General features: G+C 39.7%; 1 long non-coding RNA gene across 2 annotated transcripts in view; it reads left to right on the top strand.

Moving 5' to 3' along the window:
- The window catches only part of LOC131903763 (uncharacterized), a 37,761-nt gene extending 12,183 nt beyond the window's left edge, over positions 1-25,578 (top strand). The window contains exons 2-4 of one of the 2 annotated variants that reach the window (XR_009377589.1): positions 6,088-6,241; positions 24,814-24,973; positions 25,252-25,578. This is a non-coding gene — a long non-coding RNA (uncharacterized LOC131903763). Of the gene's footprint in view, positions 1-6,087; positions 6,242-24,813 lie in introns of both variants that reach the window. The other variant, XR_009377588.1, reaches the window with a different exon arrangement.
- The last annotated feature ends 780 nt before the right edge of the window (positions 25,579-26,358 follow it).

Genomic DNA, 26,358 nt, shown 5'->3' with positions numbered 1-26,358 from the left:
TGTTTTTTTTACTCAAAAGATTGCTACTTTGATGCTCCTCAAAGTATGAGCCAGGGTCATTTGCCAATCATAGATTTATTAACCACCAGCAATGAGATAGAAATAAAATTTGGTCATGAATAGAAATCATTCATAATACTCATCATAAAAGCAATTTTATAAGTTCCCAAATAGATGCGTACCATGGATCGAAACAAACACAATTAGTCCTCTAGACCAACAGTTCAGAAAACACGGGTTTACTTCATCAGGGTCCTGATTGGTGCCTGCCTGTGAGATTAAAAGTCTCTTCCCAGAATGCAATTTTAGTGTCTTCCTCCCCAACGAGGGCCTGACTTCCCTGAAGGTGAAGCTTGCTCTCAGCACGGCTTGATCCTGACTGAGTGACTGAGAAATACTCATCCACCATAGTAGAAAATGACAGAATTTTTGTCTGGGAACTTCTCAGGACCACAAGCTCAGAGACCACAAGAACCAGAGCCGGATCTCTGTGTCTGGCTGCCTCAGCACTATGCTACCTGTGGTCTTCTTGTCTGGCTCAAAGCACTACTGCCCAGCAAAGACAGGGAAATCTTTTCTGTTGTTTTAATTCATAAGCTCCGAAATCATTTGGACATATTTTTCAAAAAAAAAAAAAAGTTACACCAAGACCCTGGTTGGTAAAACTTGAAATATACATGTATATATCATATACGTGCATATTGATCAAAAATCAATGCATTTTAGCGTTCTCTTCTCATTCATAGGAATGCTATTCCTGTTTGTTGTCTTACCTTCTTTTTACAACCCAGTAAAAGTTTATGACTTTCTTCATAGTTACTGTTAAGCCGATCTCTAAAATGCTTTATTTTTTAAGTTGCTGCTCAATGTGGGGGTCTCTCTCTCTCTCTTTTTTTTTAACTGAATGTTCTATCTTCCTTTATTCTCTTAAGTTCTTTGTTTTCTATCCATTAAAAAAAAACTAAGCCCTTACTATTTCTGATTTTTTTAATTGTGTTATATTGGGAATAGTATCACATTGTTGACAACTACTCATTTTATCTGTTTCCTTCCGCTATCCATGTCTCTGTTTTAGGTCTCGTTTCTTATTACTACCAATAGAATGAAATTTTCTTAATTAAATCTTTATTAGGGAAGACATTTAGAAATGAAATAGAATACAAAAAAAAATTGTGACTGCACTGCCTCTCCACTGTGACCCTGCCAGCTGAAGATTTAGGGATTAACTGCTCTGAATGCTTGTATTATTGAGGAGAAAGTAGAAATAATAAATTGCATTACTATCCAGTGAACTTTTGCTCATATTAAGTTAAAACCAAGACAAAGGAGAAAATAAATTAATGAATTTAAACAAATAGAAGGAAATTCAGTGATTAAAACAATAAAAATTTATGTATCACCATCATAATTTAGGAAGTACTACCTTAGACAGGTGTGTTGCCAGATGCCTATATCCCAGCACTCAGCACTTAGGAAGCTGAGCCAGGGAGAATGGGAATTGAAGACTGTCTAAAAATACATAGTCTCTGATTCAGAAAAATAAAGGCTGAGGTTGTAGCTTGATAGTAGGACACTGGTCTGGGATGTATAAGGTCCTGAGTTCAATCCCAAGTACCCAGCACCTCATGAAGAGGAGGAGAAGGAGGGAAAGGAGAGAGGAAAGCAGGACACTTTTCTTCATTAGGGTCTCCGTAGGTGTCCTGAATCACCCTTATGAAGCTTAAGAATCACTACGTAAAAGCCACTCACAAGCGACATTGACCTTCAATCACTAGATAGCTTCCTGCAGTCCCTGGACTCAATAGATCTATGAAGTTAATCAATCCAACTAGCAGGAGCTTTTGGATTTCGGTGCCACATGTATCTGAAATGAGAGCTAAGAGTGTGATTGATCACATTCTATGTATCTTTTTATAACTAAATGGGAGTTTCTTACACTCAAGCAGCCTAGCCCCAGGGCAACTGGCTATTCTTCATAGGAGTCAGAACCACAGAGAACAGAACTCCTTTCTGCAGTCATTCCTGAAAATACTGAATCCAAAAAGTGTCTCTTTCCTTCTGGTTGAAGAGGGCCCAACCAGTCTCAGAGGTATGAAGGTGACAGAAGCTCCCCTACCCTGCTTGCCTGCTATCAGCATGCACCTAATCCAGGCTACTGTGTGAGCAAGTGTAATTTATAAAATGTTCCAGAGCCTTCACTCAGGGATGAAAAGTTTTCCCTAAGAATTTTGAAATCCTGAGCAGGAAATCAGGCAGGAGGGAGAACAAGGGATTTAATTCATTCCTCTCGGAAATCCTGGAACCACTCATCCGATGTATGTAATTAAATGTGACTCTAGGTTATAAATACTACAGGATATTGTCAGAGAAAAATGCAAGTGCTTTCTGGAACCTGGCCATCATTGCCCAACTCCCCTCATAGTCCAACTATGATCATCCAAATATGAGGCATAAGGAGTGATTTTAAAAAAAAGAAGAAAAAGATGGGAGAAAAAATAAACAGCTTCCAGGGATCAAACTTTTAACTGCCAACACTAAAATCTAACCAGATGATCTAAGATTAAAGTGGCCAGCTAATGTGTTCCTAAGAACAAACAGACTGAAAGACATGAAGGAATGAGAGCCCCAATAGTTCAGAAGGAGGTGCTGCAGGCAGGATGCATGACACTCACAAAGGTCCTAAGAGACAGTCTTCATCTTTAAGCTCTTAATGCATAGTCTTGCATCTAAACACAGAATAGATGCACACAGCAGATGGACACTAAGAACACCTGCGGTGTGAGTACCAGGTTCCTCCCTCTAGAGACAGACTATTTTAAGAAATGTGCCTTGATCTTTCCCCCACAAAGGAGAGAGTTTAGAAAGAATGGGGTAAATTGAAAGAGGAAGTATGATCTACCATAAGTTTAAGCTTTAAGTCACAAATATATATGGGCAATGCAAACCATTGCATTTTCACAGGAACCTACAGACTAGAAACAAAATCTGTATTCTTTGTATACTCTTTGGTACATGAATTCAGAAACCACAAAAAAAGAGCAAAATTATTTTCTTTAAATAAAAAGAAATTTAAGCAGTTTAAGAATCAAAAGTGTTTTGAGTTCAGTCACTCAACTAGAAATCTCTAAGCCTCAGCAAAAAAAGGAGTGGACCTGTTTGAAATATTTAATACTGGTGGAATTTTTTACAGTTGCATTTCAATAATATTTTGGTGATTGGAATACAGAAACAGTGAAATTGGACTAAGAACAAATAGGAACATTTGAAGTCCTTTTTCTTAGTCTATCTCTTTTATTTTAAACTAAAATATGAGTTACATCACTTTGTCCCTCCCTGTCCTCCCTCCAACCCCTCCCATGTGGCCTTGCTCTCTCTCTCAAATTCATAGTCCCTTAATCTTTAATGAGTATTGTTTTGTATATATATGGATAAATGTCTAAATACAACCTGCTGAATCTGTTTAGTGTTGCTGTATGTATATGTTTTTACTGATGTAGTTTTTAAGGAACAAAGGAAATACCATTTTTTTATCTTTCACATTCAAATGTATTCCAGTAAGCTATAAATCAACTGGTTGTTCATCCTTTTAATGATTAACTGGCTTATCAAAGATATCCCCTTGTTAGTTTTTTATGAGGCTTATCATCTGAAGGCAGCCTCCAAAATTAGAAGCTAATAAATGATTAGCCACATGTCTGGATGTGTAGCAGCTGACGGGGGAGCAGTAAGAGATCCCTTCTCCCTGTTCACACTGCCAGGTGATTATTCTGTGTCCACTGGAGCCATCTTGTAGCTTAGAAACCATTCTGTTGATGTGCTGGACGCAAGGAACTGGGGAGAGCATCCTCCAAGTGGCTTGGGAGAAGCGCAAGAATCTGCTTCTTCTGCCAGTCACGTTTACAAGTCGCCACACCTACTTTCCTGGGTGTTCCACAGACAGGGGTAGATGTTGATATTTGTTTTCTGTTTATATTTTTGGGGATCAAGACATTTTCAAATGCAGATTTCACCTATCTGGATTTAGGGCCTACCAATTTTGGAAATCCAAACAGTACTTAAAATATTTGCTAAGTAAGAAAATACTGGATTTTTTTTAAAATCTATTTTAAAACTATGTAGTAAAGGGCTTCTAGAGATGCTTCATAGTTCCTGACAGAGGGGAAGTTTTCCTATACCTCAGAATTGTCCTTTTTTTACTCAATGTAGACATGGCGATATGGGTGGCATTGGAGAGCAGAGAGATAATATATATCTATATAGATATAGATGTGGTTGTTGGAAAGAGACAGATATAAAATGTTGAGTCCATGTAGAATGAAGACTCTGTCCTCAAATTTCTTTCCAGGCCTACAACTTGATCTGTCTGATTGTCTCAGAACTGGTCAGTCTCTTGAAAGCCACATTTGCCTAGTAAATTCATCCTAGAATATCCACAGCCATTTTTAAGTATCACTACAAAAAAGGAAGTCCTTGGCCAAGATATAATGTATTCACATGTTTGACTAGCAGAAGAATTCAAACTGAATTTATAGGAATCACTTTCACTATTACACAAAGCACAAACCGTGGCAGTAAAGTGGGCAAGCTAGCAAGGATAGCAGAATTGTACAGGTAACACCGTGTTAGTATGGTTACCACATTCAGAGTCAGTCCGGGTGTCTAAAAACAAAAATTCGATGCTGCTGAGTGCTCAGAGGTTTAGAGAGGGAATCCACCTCTGGCCAATCCAATTCTCAATACGTGCACATGTCTGCTACTAGTCTACTCCATCCAATGTGGGAATCTTCTCTTCACTTTCCTGAAATATTGTAGACTTGCATGTCTCCGTCATATTCATATTTGACATGTGGTCCCTGCTCCTTCAGAGGGAGAGAAGGAGGAGAGCGGAGATGAGAAAAGAAAAGGGCAGAAGGGCAGAAGAGAGGAGAGAGATGAGGGTGAGGGAAGGAGGGAGAGAGGGGAAGGAGGAGGAGGAAGAGAAACTAGTAGATGAACAGGAGTGAAGTGTATGCAGACAGCATCTAGGCGGCAGTGTGTGATGTCGCGTCCTTGGCTATGTTATCCTGAGAACAGTTTGAGATGATTACAACAAGCAAAGCCCATGCCAGCCTTGGAGGGATAAAAAGTGTGAGAAAGGAAGAAAGGTAGGTGGGCTAAGCCATTAAGATAAAGTTGTTTGTTACTGAGACAAAACCTAGCGTGTGCTTCCTGTTGTGAGATACGACCCAGTATTAAAAATTGCTGATTCTAAATTAAGGCACCACCCTCTTGGCATCAGGATACAGTTGCAAACTGATCAGTGGTTAGAGGTTGAGTCAGTGTTTTATAATTAGAGCAAAGAGAACTAGAAAGTCAGGACATCGTGGGATACTTATAAAAGTATGATGGAGAATTGCTGTATCTACGTATTAGAACATATCTCTCTGGAGAGTACAGCAAATCTGCCTGTCAAACACCATAGCACATTCACTCAAGCACTTAAACAGTGTTTGGAGTGCAGCATCTGTATACACTAAGAACCCCAATAAATTGTACTTATTTCTCTTTTCCGTTCATAATCAGCCCTCCCATCCCCCGCCCCCCCCCACACACACACACACAAGATTGTTTTCAGTGTTAATTACAAAAAGTTCTCAGCAGCTACTTAGAAGCTAGAGAAAGAATTTTTAAATCCTTGACTGGTACTTTTTATTGTCGTAGATGACAGAGTGGACTCAATCATAATCTACAATGACAGTATTGGCAGTGTGACCCAACAGTCTCAGATAGATGACTTGGCCTCTAGATCTTCATATACAGCATCAACTCCAATGAAAGAAACAGTCATTTGTTTACTGCCTGTGAATTACTTCTGCTAAACACCTGTTCAGACTTCTACGGGCACTACATCAAACTGGGAGTTCAGCATGAGGAGTTACTTTGGCATGGTATTCCCAGAGATGGGCACACAAGCAAAATCTTTATAACAGTAGAAAGATCCACAGGCATCTTTTTTTACCTAATACTGAACTTTATCAAAGAATTTTTCTGTCCAATTTGCTATTTCAAATAAATGTTAACCATACAGTGTCTTCTTTCTCCCTTCAGGATATACAAACCACAGAATTCCGATGACTCATCCCAAAATAGCTTATGAATATGCCAGGGCGGAAGGGCATGCTGTTTGCTTCTTTAAGACTTCCTGCCAAACTGAAGGAAAAAAAATGAGAAACCGAACATACGAAGATATTTGGGACTAACTGTGAGTAATAATGAGAATCTAATCCTTTGTAGTGCTCAGTTTAGCAACAGTTTCCCGCTGTGTCCGGTTGCATCCTGTTTGCTAGACATGTGACTCTTCAAAATAATAATAATCTAACACTAACAGCACAATGTATCATTGTCCAGACTGCTATTATCAGTGTTCATTTGTAGACTTCTTGGAAGAACTATAAATAAAGGGAATTATTAAATAGACATACTGCCATACACCTTTAAAATAAATAGCCAGGATCTAATGTGTGGAATTAATTACAAATCAGCACAAAGCATTGTACTGGCTAGTTTTAATATCATCTTGGCACAGGCTGGAGTCATTGGGAAGGAGGGAACCTCAATTGAGAAAATGCTCCCAACCAGATGGACCTGTGGTGCCTTTTCTTGTTTGATGATTGATGTAAGAGCTCACTGTGGATGGTGCCATCTTTGAGCCCAGGGTGTATGCAGGAGCAGTCCTAGATACTATAAGAGAGCACAGTGAGCAAAGCAGTAAGCAGCACTCCCCTATGGCCTCTGTATCAGTTCCTGCCTCAACTTCCGTGGATGGTATACTACAGGCTGTAAGCTGAAATAAACTCTTTCCTTTCCAAGTTGCTTGTGGTCATAGTGTTTCATCACAGCAATAGAAAAAGAAAGCGCAGTGAAGTATATTTATTAAAATGTAAAATTTGTTCATCAGTCCACAGAACAGCAATGTCACCTTCCCTGTTGCTCAGTGGCCCCCTGGGCCTTCCCATGTGCAAATTCATGGTAATAATAATAATATTATCTGGGCCTAGGGACTTTAAGAGGATTGGACTGGAGGTGTTTGCCACAAGGGGATACTGCTCAGAAAATGAACTCTCCAATGTATTCCCTTCTCACAAATGATAGCTCTGGAGACTAAAGCCATTGAGTAACCTAGGAGTCGCCAGCCTGTAAGTGCAGCCCTCGAACAGGCTGTTGCGTTGCTGTGGTTAAAGACACAAGTCTCCAGAGCCAGTCAGGCCAAACTCCAATCCCACTATCCAACTGCTTAGCTGTACAGTCTCAGGAAAGTCACCCACACTTTCAACCTCAATGTTTTAACTGAAATAAAAAATAATAGTAGTAAATAATAATATAATAATAATTACTATTTATTATTATTATAATGCCTTTCTCAGAGAGTCGGGACACTTTAAATGTGTAGTGGACATAGCTCTAACCGGCTGTAAAGGCAAGTCAGTAATTACTTCTGCAATGCAATAAAGCTAGGAGGTTCTGGTTCCTCCAAAAACAAATATTAAAGCAAAATAAATGTCAACAATGCCAGGTTTTACGATCCATATCCCTGAAAGCAGCCCTAACTTAAAAAATAAACAACTGAAAAGTTTGTTCGATATAGTTTACATGGGATCAAAATATTTGCACAGGTCCTTCCAGATCAAGACACAGGTCTTCTCGAAGCATTTGTTTGCCGTGTTTCCTTTTCTGATAGAGGAAGGATACAAGCAAACAACATAAAACTATTTCAAGCAACAGTTCTCTGCTCAAAAGCCACTCAGAGTTTGAGAATGCCCAAACTGAGGAAAGCTGGGAGCAGGAGAGGTGGCCCTCCCCAGGGAAGAGCACACCGACTGACTGGTTGTCCAGTGCCAAACGGTCAGCCCTGAAAACACACATATGGGTAGCATTATATGGACTGAAGGGGGTTTCTTGTGGTTTTTTTGTTGCTGGTTTTGTGTGTGTGTGTGTGTGTGTGTGTGTGTGTGTGTGTGTGTGTGTGTGTAAATTGAGCAGTGGTGGTACACACCTTTAATCCCAGCACTTTGGAGACAGAGGCAGGCAGATCTCTGTGAGTTTGAGAGTTTGAGGTGGACCAAGTTCCAGGACAGCCAATAGATACACACGGATAAACTCTGTCTCAAACAAACAATAGAAAAAAGGAAGGAAGGAAGGAAGGAAGGAAGGAAGGAAGGAAGGAAGGAAGGAAGGAGAAAGATAGAAGAAAGAGAAAGATCTATGTATATGCAAATACATATATACATACATCAGGATTAGTGAAAAAAGAGGCCATGAATTTGAAGGAGAGCTGTGGGGGATATATAGGAGGTTTTGGAGGGGAGAAATAGAAGGGAGAAATAATTAAATAAAAATAAAGAAAAGACTAGCATTACTCAACTGTCCACGGCATCTATCCATCTAGCTATAGGGTCTGTCTCTAGATCAGCTTCAGTGAAAATGCCATACCTCTGCCATATACAAAATGAGAACAACAATACACATCTACCTTATGATATAACTAGATGGAAATAGATGTGTGATATGATTCATAAAATATAATCTGCTCTTCTCATTCTGATTTTTATTTTAAAAGTTATAGTTCTTTGACTAATTTATGCAAAACTATTCTGAAACAGATACCCAAAAAGAAACAAAAATACTTTTCTTTATTTATAACATATCCAAAGGATACCAAGAATGTCAAGAAACAGTGAAGGAGAAACTTTCAGATCTGGGAGAAAGAAACACTCTATTTTTGTACCCCTTGACAAGAGTTATTACAGGACTACATACTAAGTAGACTCATGTTACAAATAGGTGAGACACAAACCGAATAGTTAGTATTTATTGTGTCCAATATTCAGCTGACACGACTATGTTCCTATTCCCACCCAGCTAGGACCTAATTTGGCCTAGGCAAAGCCATCAACAGCTTCCTAGAGCCAGCCAGCTCTGTGAGCACCTTTATGCAAATGTTAAAGTGGGTGACAACAGTATGAAGGTGTCAGTAACCTAGGACTTTGTTTCTAGCAGTGGCACACTGTCTTTGCATTGCCTTGAAATTGTGCAAGTGATTGAAATCTCAAATTGAGGCCAGTTGGCCACAGGGCACTACATGTCATGTTTACTGTCCCAAATACACTTCCTTTGAAAATGAAAGAGAAAATGCCACATGTGCTGTGTGCTCCATACAAAACAGGAAGAAATGTAACATAAAAAAAGGGAGTATTTTATCATGTGGGGGAGAGAAGGGAGCCTGAGAAGGTGATGGCCCCTCCCAGTCCTTCAAACTTCCAAAAGAGAACTTCAGTAGCAGACCTCAGTTTGTTTGTTTGTTTGTTTGTTTGTTTTGTTTTGTTTTTTTTCGAGACAGGGTTTCTCTGTGTAGCTTTGTGCCTTTCCTGGAACTCACTCTGTAGCCCAGGCTGGGCTCGTGGTGGTAGACCTCAGTTTGAATGTTTCGGGCAACACCACAATCAGACTGTTCCTTCCTGAGCACATCACAGCATCTCCACTGAAGATTAGCTGGAGACAACCTCAAGATTCGTGTCTGCTGGCAGAACAGCTGGTGTGTCCGAGCCTCACCTGATATGGACTCATCAAATCAAAAAAACCAAGGCATACAGATGGCATGCCAATCATTTGTAACTTGCCATTTCCATCCAATGGCACCAAGCTCCTCCAGATACCTCCCAGGTTATTTTCCCCTTACACTCTGAAACATTCCTAAAATCACAGCCACTGACACTTGGGCATTCTCTCATCACTCAGAGGGCTCGGTATCCCCTGATGGGTCCTCCACTCATAGCCACCTCCATGCCAACACTGCTGTGGAGGCCGACAGCTCATGGCATGCTCTGACTTCACTCGCCTCAGCTCAGAGATACCAGGCAGCAGAGACTACCAGATTTCCTAAATGAATCTTGAAAACGTGGTCTGGCATCACAGATATAGGAGGTTGTTTCCTCACGGGGAGAAATTTTCTCAAAGGCACTGCATTAAGTCTCAGTAAGACACTGTGTGTGTCATGTTCAGGCTTCATGTAAATATAATGCGTGTCTGTCACCACACTGGAAATGTGAATCAGTAACAAAATTCCCCCAGGATAACAGATGACTCACAGATCTGAGTTAAACCAAGTGTAAACTGAACACAGTGGTATGGAACCTGATCTTTACTCCACTTCCTACTGTGTATACCTTGTTCCTCCAAAGTGCTCGTAACAATGATGGGCATTTGGAATATTTTCTTCCAGAAATAAGGAAAAATTGAATTGGGAATTACAGGAGAAAAAAGAAAGGAAAAAGGAAGAGGGGAGACACTCTTCTCGGCAAACCAATATTTATTCTGTGACTCTTTTTTAATATTATTTTGTGTATAGTCGTACCTTGCATCTAAAAATAAACCTATAATTCTACTCTGTGTACAGTGACAGTGCCTTAGCAAAATCTAGCCCTTGTCCTCAAATGAACTGAAAACATTTCCATGTATATCAAAATGCTTTTAACTTGTTCGAGATTTTAAAAAATCAGATTTTCAACTAAGGAATGCTAAGAATGGGAGAATAGTATTCCCCAGGGAAGGACATATTAATTATCCAATAACTAAATATTGGTTAACTAATAGCAAATGGTCAGCCCTAAAAACATACATACAAGTAACATTATACAGACTGAACAGCTTTAGTTATATATTAAATATATATAAATGCATATATGTATACAACAAAGAAAAAAGAGGCCATCAATTTGAAAAGGAGCAAGGAAGGGTCTATGGAAGGGTTTGGAGAGGAGAGGGAAGGGGGAAACCATGTAATTAATTATATTATAATCTCAAAAATAGAACTAATTTTACAATGTTAGATTTGTACAAGGATCAAACAACTCACATATGAAAGACTAGCGAAACTTTTGAAACATTGAGGAGGAAGAGAGTTTCTGGGAAGTTAAAACACAAATAAGTGCATGAATAAGGAGGAGAAGAAGCAAACGCAGGTGGACAGGTGGGGACTGCTGGGGCTGGAATCTATGCAATCGAAAAAGAGAAGCTAAGAGCAAATGTGATTGTCTGATGAAGCACTCCAGTTTGTACAAGGAGTGGTGAGGATGGGAGGCAGAGCCTGGCCTGGCCTGCTCTTCTGCAGAAATGGCGTACTCTTGGTTACAAGCACTCTACATAACATCTAGTAATCAATAGGCACATGTGCAGGATGAGAGGAAAAGAAGGAAGAAAAAGAAAAACTTTGAGGAGCCAGCAAAACCAGCTGGGGTTAACCAGCCAAGATAAGGGAGGGCAGCAGAGAAGTGTGTGAAGCCAGGGGGAGAGAGAGAGAGAGAGAGAGAGAGAGAGAGAGAGAGAGAGAGAGAGAGAGAGAGAGAGAGGGGGAGGGAGGGAGGGAGGGAGGGAGGGAGGGAGGGAGGGAGGGAGAGAGAGAGGAGAGATGAGAGAGAGAGGAGAGAGAGAGGGAGGGAGGGAGGGAGGGAGGGAGAGAGAGAGGAGAGAGGAGAGAGAGAGAGAGGGAGGGAGGGAGGGAGAGAGAGAGAGAGAGAGATTGAGAGAGAGAGAGAGAGAGAGAGAGAGAGAGAGAGAGAGAGAGAGAGAGAGAGAGAGATGGTCTGTGCCGGAGGCCTCTAAGGCCATTTGCACTTAGCAGTCCTAGCAAATGTGTTACTGATTTCCTCATTTTCCCCTGCCAGTTTTACCACCTCCTAGCTTGCTGTTTGCTCACAGCAGGTACTTACAAAACACTTGTTGATTGGAAATGGGAGGATAGAACCTTGGACAAAGACTTCTCCTGTAGCTTAGGTGAGAGTAAATTCAGCCCTGGCACAAGCTTCTTCAAGGACCCCAGACTTGTGTATTATTTTGAGCCTATTTTGTAGTAGCCCACGCATAGAAATTTGGTAAGAACAGCCTCTCAACCGGAACAAAGCTAAATGTGTATCATTCTCGGCAACTCTAACTGACTTATAACGAGATTGCCTTTTTATGGTTAGCTGCACAGCAGAAGAAATGCCTGAGATCGCATTTCTGTTGTGACTTAAATGCAGCAAAGAATGCTGCAGGACACAAAAGACAGACACCCCACAGCCCTTAGAACCAGGAGCAAGGAGGCCACCAGTCCACGGACAGAGTGAAAACGCAGGAATTTCATGATGTGGCTGGCTTTAAAAAAATTAATAAAATGCAAAAAATAAAAAAGAAGAGGTATTTTGGCAACATAGGAGAGAGGTGGTGAATGACAAGACAATAACAGGCCTATTTGAGAGAACTTTGCACTTAAGAGACTGTTTATATCGACAATGTATACAGTTCGCTTTTATTTTTTTCTTTTGTTTTTCCCTAGAGCAAGTTAAATAGGCATCACTCTCTCAAAGAGAAGATTCCTAACTCATCAACTTAATGGCATGTTACATAGCCTCAAAGTACACCATTATTCATTTATGTGGAAGCATAAAAATTCACCTATTTATTGATCAAACAAATAGCTGCCGACTTTCTCCTCTCTCCAGCTCTGATGAGCTATGTCATAGGATGTCTGTAAACATAAAACAAGATTAAACAAGATGAATTCCAATCAGGATAAGATCCGACAAGACAATATCCCAGCTACCCAAAGAAATCCTCTCAGGAGAATGTCGCCAAAAAGGAAATAAAAACAGAAGCATTGTAGCATGATTTTAAAAAAAGGATGTGTGCCTGAGAAGGCAGGAAAGCCAGGGAAATTCTCAGAGGCCAGAAGTGATGAGAAATCACATAAGCTCAGAGCCAAACAAACCCCTGAGTCAGCAGTTGCCTTGTGGGCCTCTGTGACTCAGGAGGACCAAGGATTGGGTGCCAAAAAGGTGAGGAATGAACCTCAAAGCCAGGATTCCCAAGACAGTGGCGTCAAAGGCACACTGAGGAACTCTCCCATGTCACCCTTATAGTCAGTGTGTGGGAAAGATAAAAACTACATCAAAAGTCTCCTGGCAAAATCCTGCAACCACAGAGATCAAAGGGCCTTTGGTCACCGTCCCTGTGAGGATCTGGGTCATGAAAATAAAGGCAGCAATTTAGACTGAAATGTCCCCAGGTTTGTGAAGGCATCAAGTCCCTGACAAGTAAAATGTCACTTCTCACGTGGGCTCCATTACCCCTTCAATTCACAGTGTCTATGAAACTGAGTGGGGAAATGCCATGTGTTTGTTTTCATAGCTGGAAATCTAGTGTTTCTTTCTGTTACGAGCATAAAAAAAACAGAAATCATAGTCATGACAATAATAACTGGCATTTTCTCAAATATGTCAGGCATTTTCATATTATGACATCTGTTATAAGTATCACTAAATATCACTTATACTTATTAGGATTATGTTACTCATTTTAATTAGCTTAGTGACTTTTATTATTTGATGAACTGATTTTTTTTTTTAAGTATACATATTCACCAGTCTTGGTATCAGAGGCCAGATGAGGAAGCTGAGGCAGGAATACTGCAGGTTTGAGACTAGCCTGGGCTACAGAGTGAATTCAAGGCCAGCCTGGACAACTTAGTGAGACCCATCTTAAAATAAAAGGCAAAAAGAGGCTTGAGAATATAGCTCAGTGGTTGAGTGCGCAGCTAGCATGAGGCCCTGGGATCAATGCCCAGTACAATAAAATATGTATATGTTAGCATATCACAATGAGGCTTTGTGCAAGCACACACGTGTGTGTGTGTGTGTGTGTGTGTGTGTGTGTGTGTGTGTGTGTGTTTATAACTGTATTTCAATATGATCAGCTTCTTTTCTGTTATTACTTATAATTTGAAGCATCCCTGGGGTATATCTGACAAAGTCTTCTGTTTTAAAAAACAACACTACAGAAGAAATTCAGAAATGTACACCTGACCAAAACTTCATACTGGATTCCAAAAATACGTACAATTATTGGTTCAATGGAAGTTTTTAGAATTCAGAAAGGAATGCGATGGGACGGCTTCTCGAAAATATCAATCAAATTTAATTTCTTTCTACTTTTAAATGCTAAAGAAATTTAATTAAAATGTTTTTGTTTGGGCTTTCATGTTTTATTGCAGACATCTGACGCAAATTCAATAGTGAAAGAAGAATACTAAAGGGAACCGAGTTGGAGGGGTGCTTTAAAGGCTACCCAGCTGTAATCTCGCTGATTATTTGAAGGCCTTTACTTTCTCTTAGTTAATTCCAAGTCGCTCATCTAAGAATTTATACTGGACATTACATATTTTCTTTTCTGTTCTTCTGAGGAAATAAACTACTTACATTCACTGCTAGGCATGTAAAGTGTAATTTAGTTTTCCGACGTTCTTGCACAAGAGCCTGAGTTTAGGTATTCTGCAATTTGTAAAACGAGGCTGTGTCATCACATCCAATCTTCAATCTCTTTGCAAAATGTGAAAGTGAAGTATCTACATGTTTGTGTCTGGGCTCCATAGACTCAGCTGACCCACCACACCCTCACCAGAAAGAACTTCAAAGGAAGCTCTGAGAGGCGGTGCTTGTTCTAGCTGGAGGATCATCCTGTGTCCCTCCCTGTTTACTCTTGCCGTGTTTGGGGCTCCTTTTATCTCCAGTTCTCAGACTCCAGAACAATAGGCCCGCTCTGACATTTGCCTCTAACCCTTTGGGTCTTAGCTGTCACAGGAGCTTCATGCTTTGATGATTCTGTGGCTGTCCTCACTTGGATAATTGCATTGTACATTACCTGGCATGAATCTGTCTAAAGTCAACGTTTAATTCTCTAGAGAGCAGACATTGAGACATCGTCCACAGGCCTTCTTCATGCAAAAGGCCAGACAGACTCAGAAGGATGCTCTACCAGGAGCCACACTTCAAAGCAGATTTCTCTGTGCCTCAGAATATGAGATCTCTGATGCTCTCCTGTGACTCCAGTGAATCCAAACATCATGTTCTACTTTCAATCCTGCTTCAGCAAAGCAGCACATCCAGTGGGACAGAAAAGCGGTCTTTTCCAAATGTTTCCTAAGTGGATAGTGAATTTCAGCCTGGAGAAAATCTTCCCAAAGATGTGCTTTCCCCAGCCTCCTCCCCCAAGTCCTCTCATTGTGCAGCACTGGCCTCCCCTCTCTCTTGAATCTAGCTCACTTATCAAGTTCCATCTGCTATAAAAACAGCATGACAAAAATGTCCATGAACAAATGTCTATGAGCAATTTCCAGGTGCTGTTTCATGACAAAAGGATGGGGCAGAAGAACAGTCTACCACTTTTTGTGTAAAATGGAGGGGGAATGGTAAATCACACCTACACCTGCACATGTTTGCAAAAGGAACAAGCAAGAAGAAATCTGAATACCTTGTATTTGGTTACCAAGAGATGAAGGGAAGGGAGTGAAGTGAGGTTCACAAGTTCCTACCACTTGGCTGAAAATGTTATAGTTTTACCATGACATCATGTATACTGAAAAGATAGACCAAATGGGTAAGAAAAAAAAAAAAAAAAAAAAAAAAAAAGGAAACCACGACAGTGAATCCACTGTTTCTTCAAATGGACACTACCACCAGAGCAAGGGTAAGGTGGTGGTGGAATCGTGACTCCAGGGAACTCAGGCCCACAGTGTTTACTGGGCCTTGGCAAGGTGTGAAGGATAGAGAGTTAGGAAAGCACAAACACATCCTGACATCATCTTAGCAGGTTTGCTCTTCAGTGGCACACAAAAAGCACTTCTGAGATAATTCAGACCTACCGTAAGATGAGTGAACAAATGTGTAGATGCATTCATTTAACTATGGTTGTTCATGTGTATAAACATATACAAAGCCAGTTCATGTGGGTGTCTGCTGGCACTTATTAAGCCTAATTATATATCTTAGTGCTGTCCACAGAAAGGCCAAACACAAGGGCCACAATTGCAGTAAATACACCAACTTCACCTCTTTTGTCATTCCCCATTCATAAAAACAAGGAATCCTAATTTCCATGGTCCCCATCTTCACTCAAACAGTTTCAAACTAACTTTTGAATTACCTCTTTAAAAATGGATGTTGCTAAGGGCTGGAAAGATGTCTCAGTGATTAAGAGCACTGGCTGCTCTACCAGAGGACACAAGGTAGATTCCCAGCAGCTACATGGTGGCTAGCAATTGTCTGTAACTCAAGTTCCAGGGGACCTGACACTCTCCTCTGGCCTCCATGGGCACCAGGTACACACAAGGTGTACAGACATACATTCAGGCAAAATATTCATACACATAAAATAAATCTTTTAATATGGATATTGTTGTTATTCAAAAATCGCTACTTCCTAAGTTCTTTCCATCAACTTAACATTTTTAATCAAATCAAGTTCTTCAAGTGTTTTATCAAAGAACTTGTTAAAATCTTTAAAGAATCCTATTTATACAAAAACAAGAATGAGCCATTGATAGGGGTTCACTGGCTTTCAGGATTTTTTTTCCAAAGATCAACATATTTAAATGCATACAGCCCTGTTCATACTGATGTTATTGAAAAAAATGCTTGGGAAATAACCTGTAGGCAACAGCAGTGTTAATATGGAAAACTCATCTCTCTTTTGCTTCAGAGGCCTTGTAGTTACAGAAAAGTTGAGAAGATCGCAAGGAACGGGATAAACCAAATCATTAATGCTTGGACCCTTTTCAGAATATTACAGTAAACTCATTTTTTAATCACAAGGAAGTTGAAGTATAAACAGGTTCCCAGACATATACTTTCCATTCATCTCTATTTCTCTCTCTCTCTCTCTCTCTCTCTCTCTCTCTCTCTCTCTCTCTCTCTCTCTCTCTCTCTCCTCTCTCATTTGGCATTGATTTTATAGATTATTTACCAATGACAGCAGCTTTCACAGAAGTAGATTGTAAACAGCAGCTTAGTTACAAGGGGAGAGAAGTCCATGGCTTAGCATGCTTTCCTTGTAATAGAGCTGTCGGTGGCTTCTTCCTGGGATCTGAATGGATGATATCAGAAAGGAACCCTGTAAAATCCCTACCAGCTCCCTATTGATAAATCCACCGGGCAGAGGCTTGGCCAAAGCCTGAGCTAAGATCAGACTGTACCCAGTTGGGTAGCCAATAGGCACTGCTGTCATGAGAACTCAAAACAAGGGGGGAAAAAAGCCTGTATTCTATTCGTCTATACTGATTCCCTCTTCAAAAATAGAAGGTAAGGTTAAAAGAATGTTCAATATAAAAGAATGACAAATTTAGAACTAAAATCCATAATTTTAGATCTCCGTTCTAGAATCTCGAGAAGAGAATCTATGTTGTGACTGTTCCTTATGTCAACTGGCTCAGTCAGCTCATGGGCATGATGAAGTCAATGTATGAAAAGTTTATTTTTGCTGCAGAGTCTCATTACTGCCCAGCCCTCTTGCACTGTACCAAATAAACCTGTTTTCTTAAGAAAAAAAAGTAAGTTTCTTCTTGAAATATTGAAGTGTACTTCCTAGGTTGTGAATTATCTATGTACGTGAAAAAAAAGACAGAAGTAATAGATTGTTTCAATACCTTGTAGGCTGTAAGAAACAGTAAATTGCAGTGGTGGTAGGCATAGTATATTAGTGTTGAAGGAACATTCAATATTTATCAACTTTGGTGGATATAACTAGGGTGTTGGCCTAAAGGGAGTAGTATTGTTTATTGTTTAAAAATGTTTTTCCTTTCACTACTAGAGATTCAATCACAGTTTGTGTGACTGTTAATGTTGTCAAATTGACAGAATCTGTAATTACCTGGGAGACAGGCCTCTGGGCATGCCTGTTATGTATCTTGATTAAAGAATTGCCCACTAGGGATAGCACTGTTTATTGACTGGGATTCCAGCCACAATTGAGAGAGGGATCTGAGCATCTATTGCTGTCTGTTTCTTGACTGTAGCTGCAATGTGACTTCAAATTCATTCTGGCTTGACTTTCCAGACACGTTGAACTGTACTTTGAACTGTTAATCATAATAAACCCTTTTCTTCCAAAGTTTGCTTTTGTCACAGTATTTGATCCCAACAGGAAAAGAAATAGGGATAGTTTTAAAATCACCCATATACTCTGGACCCCTGCATCTTTATTTAAACTTTTTAAGTTATATTGTTTTATTCAGATATGTATAAGGACAAATACTTAAATGTAGTTTGAGATTATGCTGGTTCAGTAAAGTGGGGGCTGTAGGTTTTCCTCCAAGATCCATGACTTCATTAGCCCTGAGTAGTTGACTAGGTTTCCAGTACTAGGCATGGTTTACCTCTTGTTGAGCAGGTCCTAAGTTCAATTAGAGAGCTGTTGGTTACAGACAAAGCATGTGTGCACTACTGCACCTTTAGTGTTATTATGCCATGCTGGTCATTGTTGGGGTTCATAGGTGTCGTAGCTGGGTAGGACTGTTGGTTGCTTTCTTTCTTTGGAAGCTTACATGAAAGCTAGGCTTTCAGGCTAGCTCCAGCACAGGGACCTTTGAACCCTGTGTCTGAAGTGCACAGTGTCTTCAGCAATAGAGAGTTAATTTCCACCTCTGGAGGACAAACAAGGGCAACAGCCATGGTCTGTAATGTTTTGGGAATCTCTTAGACAGCCCTGACAGCACCTCTAAAGAGGGATACTCATGCCTAGCATTGATGGTGTTGTTAGATAATCTTTGGCTCTCAGAGGGAGCACTACCAGCCCAGATGAAGACATTTCATCTAAACTACACGTCTTATTCAATGGCAACTAAAGGCCAGATAATGCAGCCTTCTACTATGACATGAAAACATAACTGATTCCAGGGGGCAAAAGTATCCACCCAATCAGTACTGCAAAGGAGTCAGGGAAGAAAAAGATGGGGAGATGAGAAAAGGGTCTATCTCAGTACTTCTCCATAGTCAATCCTCAGCTAAGCCCAGAAAGCCAGAGAGCTGACAGCTGATCCTGGATGGAAGATGTGGACCTAGGTGGTATATGTGGAAATCTTACTACATGAATGAACCAATGAAATCACCAAAAGTTTCCTGTGTCATATAGGAATGGCAAATGTGTTTATCAACATGTTATAATTTAAGAGCATTCAATTAAAGTGCTGAGGACCCAGACACTGGTTCTAATATTAGGGACCACAAAAAGCTACCGAAGCTGTTAGGAAACAAGAGTTTCTCAACAGTTACAAGAATTCTAACCTTAGGAGAGCTATTAAATAGTATGTCAGCTACACCAGACTTCCTTGCCAAAATTTAATATTTACACCATTCAAAACAGACATTTATTTATCTTAAAGTTAATACTCTTCCAAGTGTATCAATGACTCATTAATCCCTGTAATAATATAAGAATTAATTTCCAATTAGAAGTTTTTGTTGGCCGTTGCATTCGTAGTGCTGTGGGAGGCACAGAAGGAGACTAAGAGTACTGGGGAAAGCATAAGACACACAGTTTGTGTCTTTAGAGAAGGTTTTAGAAGCAGGAGGATGAGCCCTGAAACAGGAAAATATCGTGAAAGAGCAAAGAACTGTGATCAGACACACAAATACTCAGAAAAGAGTTTTCAAAACCATTGAAAAAGAATTCATTCTCAAAAATGTTAAAAAGAAAAACAGAAAGGTAGACAATATTCCATACGTCAACCAAAACTAATACATTAACATAGTAAACTGATAGTTTGTTTGAAATGAATATTCATTTTCTAAACTAGAAGATAATAACTAGAACTAAACAACAGATACTTACAATCTTGAAAGTGCTTACAGGAATTGAGTTCCATTTAGGGGATGTGCTACAGAACATTCATTAGCACAAGGAGTAAAGAAAAAGTTTAACATTCTCAAATAATCTGAGATAAATACATCAAACAAAATGTAAATTAAAATAAGTGACTTGGAAAGAAGTTCTAATTTTTTACACATTACACATCCTGATACATGTTTTGTACACCCCCCACACACACAAAGAAAAGACTAAGAAATACATCAGAATACTGAGTGATTGCCACCAGGTGATGGAATTGCTATTTTTTGCTAGTATTTTTCTAAGAAACATGTATTTCTTTTATAACCAGAAAAATAAAAATTAGCAAAATGAAAATAATGAATTATTCAACCTCCCAAGAAAACAAAATTTTATAAAATTTAAAAAGGAAAGGTGATGGGCATGTCTTTAATCTCAGTACTTGGGAGGCAGAGGCAGGTAGATCTCTGTGAGTTCAAGGCCAGCCTGGTCTACAGAGTGAGTTCCAGGACAGCCAGGGCTACACAGAGAAACCTTTACCATTTAGGTAAAACAAATTAATACACTTAAATTAGATCAACATGTATAAAGTTAAAGTGACCAAATAATGAAAGAGAAAAAGAACCCATACAATGATTGCAAGCAAAATATACACATAGTTATGTATTTATCAGTATGTTGTTGCCAGATTTCATTGAATTTCAGATCCTACTAGACTTTTATGAGTTTGAAGTCACACAAAAAGTATGTAGATGTTGGTACATGTTTTGGTGAAAATCTAAATGAGTTTTTTAAAAGAATTTCATTGATATTACAAGAAAGATTATTAGAATTTTTATTATTCTTTTCATTTCAAATAATCGTAAGGGGGCCTTTAGTGTTCCTGGTATTAAGCAATGAGCACTTTCTCTTAAAAAACTAAATTCCCTGCTTGTCACTCTGAGGTGACATTAATGACCCTAGGATAGCATACATGTTTCTCTTGATGTGTTTAATCACTGTTTCACAAAATGTGGAGAGATTTTTAAAAGTAAAAAAATAGGAAAGAAATACCACTTTTTTCACATTCCACCACAACATCATTTTTTTCAGGCTTTAAATGCAGCTGTAAGAATTTGGTAAATGTCTCCTAAGAAGAAAATTCACTCACTAGAAATGGAGGCATTCATTCTTTAAAGGGAGTAAATTTTAGTGAATAAAGAAGACATCAATTAGTAGGTTTTTCCGTATGGTAACTAAGAAGTTAAAGAGGCATTAACTCTTATCAGAAAGCCGTCACTAAAGCACTGGGTCATGGTGGCTCTGACAGGGTGTCTAAGAAGGGTGCTTTATCAAGTTGGACTTCCATGGAGTTGTAAAATGCCCTCGGTCTCATTTTCCAAGTGTGAAGCAGATAAGGACAGGAGACCTTTTTATTGATTGTATCCCTAAAGCAAAAACAGCCACCTGAATTTTGTAGGCTAACAAAAATCACCTCTGACCTAATGGTAAGATTGTAAATACTTTATCCTCTTTGGTGGTAATTTTATGTGTTTACTTGTCTATACTGTAGCGCCAAGCATTTGGTCAGACAGCAGTTAAAATGTTGCCATGAAACTGTTTTATATGGAATTAATTTAATCAGTAGACTTTCAGTAAAGCAGAATACCCTTTAGAATGCAAGCAGGCCTCACCCAATCAACTGCAGACTGTTACTGAAAAAAACAGGTTTCCTCTAGACTACAACATAGAAACATTGAGAACGGCTCTTAGGCTACTGCCCCAGGGGCACAGTACATGTACTCTGGAGCTATCTTTCTCTCCTTCTATCTGGATGAAAAATGTTTCTTGGAGGAAGCATTATAGTCCTTAAATATTCGGCCATATGGATGATCCTATCTAAATCCATCCCCAAATCCTCCCACTATCAGCAAAATTTCAAAAGTTTAGTCCATGTGTTCTTACTCTTCCCTAAGCAATACTTACCTACAGAGCCAGACAGTAAAACAACAAGACTGCAGAAGCAAAGGCAGTGGAAAAGAAAACAGCCTGGGGAATAGCAGCCATAGCAAGTCCATCAGGATGGCTGCACCATTGTGTCTCAAGATCACATGAGTACACACACACACACACACACACACACACACACACACACGCACACGCACACGCACACGCACACACACACCTGAACAATAAGGGGAAACAGACGAACTTCACATAATCCTATCACTTATTATAATAGGAAGAAATCTGGACCTAATGAAAGCCCCATTTAAGAATTCTAGGAGAAGAAGCTGGAGAGAAGGCTCAGCAGTTAGATTTGCCAGAGGACTCAGATTCAATTCTCACCACCCGTACGGCAGCTCACAACTGTCTGCAGGTGCAGTTAGTTCCATGGGATCAGATGCCCTCTCCTAGACTACACACACACACACACACACACACACACACACACACACACACACACAGAATTCATGTATATATATATATATATAATTTTAAAACAAGAATGACTTAAAAGAAATATAATATATTTTAGAAGGTAGGAAGTTTATACTCCTAATTACAAAAAAAAAAAAAAAAGGCTGGGAGAAGATCCAAAGTTACCAAAGAAATCAAAGTCAGTGCCTGGGTCAACAGCTATGAATCCTTCAAGTATAACTTGTCTAGAGACCTCTCTTTTAAACAAATATGTATATTCCTTTTACTTACAAAACTACTATCTATAATACAATGACCTATAGAAAAATAAAGATTAAAAGATTGAAAGACCCTATTTCACTGTATTATGATAATTACATCTGTATCTATAGATGAGAGAATATTTTACATTGCTTGTATTTTAGTTAATTTTCAGATCACAATGTGTATACATTTTTCATTCTACCACTTGATATTTCTTCGTGAATATTTTTAATAACTATTCTTTGAAGTCTAAAGGCTCCACAGTATTTACAGTATGAATCTGTATCACAGACCTATCAAAACGTACCTTCTATTGTTGGATATCAATGCTGCTAACCAGCTTTCTCTATTATAAGTCAAGAATGAAGGAACAACCACTACTTACCAGGAAAACTGACACAGAGTCAAGGGTGATATGTAACCACCTTTCCAGCATGCACTGTTTTAAAGTAATTGGATTATTAGAAAAGACAAATTTTTCTTAAGTTTTATAGAAAATTACCAGTTCATTGATATAGAAAAGATAAACTAGCAGCCTACTACTTAATAAATTCTAACAGAATGGCAGATCAAGACAATGATCACTAATGAATATATTTTTCATTTTATTTTATGTGTGTGTGTGTGTGTGTGTGTGTGTGTGTGTGTGCCTGAATGTATGTATTGCACCACATGTGTACATGAGCTGGCAAACATTAGAAAAGAACATCAGATTCTCTGGAACTGGTAGTTTTGAGCTGTCATGTGGTTGCTGGGAACTGAACCCAAGTCCTCTGCCAGAGTAGTAAGTTCTCTTAACCACTGAGCCAAGTCTCCAGTCCCACTAGCAAATATATGAACCATGATGCAAAATGTCAATGAGAAAGTTGATCATGGAGGAATCCTCATATGCTGTTAACCAACTTTAGCTCCTTTAAAAACAGGGCAACCAGAAACAACATCATTCTGGTGTGTTGCAACAGGAAGAGCACATACCACAAATCACGATCTTGCCAAAAGCAAATAAAACAAAATCAACCTGACTCCAGTCAAACCTCTCATTTCAAGTACTGTTATACAAGAAATAAGTGGGAGGAATCTCATGACATTATGAAGCAAATATCAGCTGGATGTAGACAAAGAACAGGACAATATTCTATTTATCCAACACAGAACAGGACAATGAGCAAAGCAATGTATTCTGCAGATCTTGCTTGGGCTCTAACGTGAAAATAATATACGAAAAAAATATATTCTTAGCTGGGCACAGTAGTGCATACCTATACATCTGCATCAATGTATAGTTCTTGTAGCACATATCTATCCAGTTTGCCACACCATCACCAAAAATGAATGTATTAAGAAACACTCATTCTATTTCAATACATTATTTCATGTTTAATTAACATTTTCTTTACTAAATGATTTGAAAATTTTCTATGGTAGTTGGGTATTTGTATTCTTTTCTTGCTTGAACTATACAGCTATAATCTTAATCCACTTATCAGTTCCCAGTGTTTTAGTCTTTGAATTATAGGAATATCAATGAGTTTTGTTGGTGTTACTTACAAGAGTGTGGGTGAGGGGTTATTTACAGGAGCAGAAATGACTCCAAAACAGCTGCACCACCAAAGTCCACCCCAGCAAAGGTGACAGCTCCCAACGCTGGGAACCAGGAGCACACTGCACAGCCTACATGCATCACAACAGGTTAGAGTGTGTCCTTTCCAGTTACCTCAGTTAGTCTGAACCTCGTCCAGGCAGATCAGCCAGTTTCTGCCTCTTCCAGGTAGCTGGCCTGGTCTCAGAGTCTTCTTGGCAGCTTTGATTGAAAATCTTCTTTTCAGCTTGGCTTTTCTCTGTCTGAGAGACTCTCAGTTTTTATCACTTACGCTAGCTGGGAGAAGCCTAGTAAATCTGGTCAGCTTCAGGAACTTCTGAAGCTATTCTGAGTGGTTTACCTTTATGCTTAAGGCGCTTCCTGCAAGACAGAGTGTTTTAATCCCAAGGGAAACAACAGTAAACTAAACTAACAACTTTCCTTTATCTGATACCAAACACTGCCTGTTTGTTATTTGGCTTTTATTTTATTCTTATTCTGAATGTTTTTGTTACGACTATTCTTTCATTATTGTGTTTATGCTTAGGAAGTCTGACTAGGCAGAAGAGGGTGGTGCAGACCTGTAGCCCCAGGACTTGAGTCTGAAGCAAAACAATTGTCATAACTTCAAGACCTCAGACAAAACAGAGAACAAGGCTCACTCTCCCCTAAGATGAGCTATAGGTGCATGCTGTTGCCACTTCATTTAAAACTACCTTTTTACTTTGAAACCATCTGAAATCCATTCTGTGGCAAGGCTTGGTGGTAACTAGGATCTTCAGTCTTTTGCAAACAGTGAAACAATCGTTTTCTTTTTCCTACTGAAATACCACCTGACAGAATCTCTATCAACTCCCTACGTTTCTCACCTTTTTCCTTTTCCATTTGTTTATTGTTTACAGGAGGAGCATGGGTCTGCCATTGCATGAGTGTGGAGGATAGAGGCCAACTTGAAATCATCTGTATGATGAGACCGTGAGTAAAAGAGACAAAATTCTCACCGTAGTTCTAAGGCAACGGGGCAGGTGTGATGCTCACAGTCATTCTTAAAAGCTCTTACAGGTGAGATTTGAACACATTCTTCTCTGTTCATTTCAACAAATCCTAAAGAGCCAAGCACATGGGATCAGAATCTGGGATCTATGACTTCCAAAAGATGGAAGAAGCACACAGTAGAACAGCAGAGAGGGGTGAAACACCCCAGGGAGGCAACCCGGTTGAAGTTCCGCCCTTGCACCACTGCTTCGGCAACTTCTGACCACCCACAGTGCAGTATTTTGTTCTGATAATCATCTGTCTTTAATTCTGCTGCTGTCACTGCTTCTCTGCTCTCCTGCCAGCCCAAGCCCTGATGTTTGCTGGCTTCCCAAACATTTGTGACCTCACTTTCTGTGCCTCACCTTTTATGTCAACATGGATGGATGGACACAGCCCGAGGCATACCGTCTGTAAATCTACTAGATGGACAGATCTAGACTTTAAGTGGGTAACAGAAGGTGCTGCTGGAGAGTGGAAGGCATCAGGCGCAAGTCGAGATTGTACAAGTATACTTTACATTAAGGTTCACATTTACATTTTTCTCAAGAGAGAGGAGTGGCCCATGAAAAAGAACACCCACTAAAATATAACACCCATAAATAAACTCTCAACCTGCTAAGGCTTCTGTAGCTTTTGGTAATGGTGTTTTCTCATTGTTTCAAGTCCATTATTTAGGTGTGAACTACCAAAGGAAAACTAAGTCTGCCTGTCATCCCACACTTAACTTTAATCTATTCAATGTACTCTCGTTATCAAACTACATCCACATCATATGCATAAGACCAGACCATATATAAACAAAACACCATCATGAGTTGTCAGTGTTACAACTCTCAGGGAAGGGCTTCCCAGATGGAAGTATAAGGCTCTGAGGGGAGAGCTCCCCCACACTGGAGGTGTTGCAGCTCTGAGGGGAGAGGCTTCCACAATGAAGGTGTTGCAGCTCCTAGGGGAGAGGCTTCCTCAAGGGAAGTGTTGCAGCCCCAAGGGGGAAGGTTTCACCAATGCAAGTGTTACAGCTCTGAAGGGAAAGGTATCTTGGCAATTGGGAGCCAAGAAATACCACCAAGTCACCCAACACAACAAACCTCACAGAAGAGATTTAATTGGGAAAGACACAAGAGAAGGCTACCTCTGCTCAGGTGGGAAGCAGCAGGGAACAGAGCAGGACACAGGCTTATACAGAGTTTCTTGGGGGAGAATATTTCCAGGGTGGAGATTTCCAGGGTGGGGATTGGTGAGATTTCAAGCCTTGCCTAGGGATTGGGGGGTTTGTGCTCAGGGACTGGTAGGTTTTTGTGCTTGAGGATTGGTGGGTTTTGGTAAGTTTTCAAACCTGAGGTGGGCTCAGATATTTTGCCCTCCATGTGTGCCCTTCCTAAAACCACCAAGTAAAACCAGGACCTCAA

This window comes from Peromyscus eremicus, chromosome 2, assembly GCF_949786415.1.
Source record: "Peromyscus eremicus chromosome 2, PerEre_H2_v1, whole genome shotgun sequence".
NCBI lineage: Eukaryota > Metazoa > Chordata > Mammalia > Rodentia > Cricetidae > Peromyscus > Peromyscus eremicus.
The sequence above is the reverse complement of the archived record's forward strand: the minus strand, read 5'-3'. Positions and strand labels throughout refer to the sequence as shown.